Here is a 1,080-nt window from a genome sequence, read left to right on the forward strand (position 1 = left end):
TTCTTACATATTAAACAATGTAAGCAACCCCATAGACTCAAAGAAATTCTTGGTCCTTTCAAGGACACTCAATTTGGTCAAGGCATCGTGGCAAATAAACTTGGTGGGTAAAATCGATTTCTTAGCAAGAGACACAAAAATTTTCCTATGAGCATCGGATGTGAAAATTACCTCCAGATATTCTTGTAGTTGCTCAACAACCGGAATAGAAGTAGTAGTTTCCAACATATGAGTTTTTTAAATTTCCATTCTTGCTTGTTGAACCACCAAAGCTTTTGAAGCTTGAAGAGCTTGTTGCCTTTTTGAGAGAGCTTGTTTTGGAGGTGCTTTATTTTCACCTTTGGTCCTAGCCATTGTTCTTCTCCTTGTATGTATCAACAACCAAAGATTTGCTTGAATTCTTATGTTATCCTCAAGCTTCAATAAAACCCAAATCGATTTAGGATTTTTGAATTTTGCCTTGTATCCTAAAAAATCGATTCAAACCTTGAGGATTTTGATGTTTAGATGGCTTCATTTTGATAGAGGAATGATTTGTTTGAGTGTTTAGGAAGTTTGGAATTGATTTGGGTGAATTTGGTTGAGAAAATTGATTTTTGTGGATGGAGGAATTGAGGGTTTTGAGGGTTTTGGAGGTGTGTTTGTGTTTTGAATGAATGAAATGAAATGGGAAAGAGGGGTTTTAATCTCGTGTTTTTGAATTGCAGCAGAGGGAGATGAGCGTCTGCAGCACGGGACTCTCGGATTGTTACTCAGTCAGCTTTATAAAATGTAACCCGTGCTGAGAAGAGCGTCTTCAGCAGGAGACGAGTGTATTGCTTATGAAGACGAGCGGATTCTTTTGAGGACGCTCGGATTCAAGGTTAGGGTGAAATCCTAAATTCTGATATAACCAAGATGAGCGGATATTTACTAAGACGAGCGTCTTTGTGTTGAGACGGGCGGATTCTTGAGAAGACGCTCGGATTCGTACCCAATCCAATTTTTTCCTCTCCAGCTCTACCATGACGAGCGTCTTTGGGTCAGGACGCTTGGATTTTCATCCAAGACAAGCGGCTTCTTCTCGTGATGCTCAGATTG

Source organism: Silene latifolia, chromosome 2 (assembly GCF_048544455.1).
Source record: "Silene latifolia isolate original U9 population chromosome 2, ASM4854445v1, whole genome shotgun sequence".
Taxonomy (NCBI): domain Eukaryota; kingdom Viridiplantae; phylum Streptophyta; class Magnoliopsida; order Caryophyllales; family Caryophyllaceae; genus Silene; species Silene latifolia.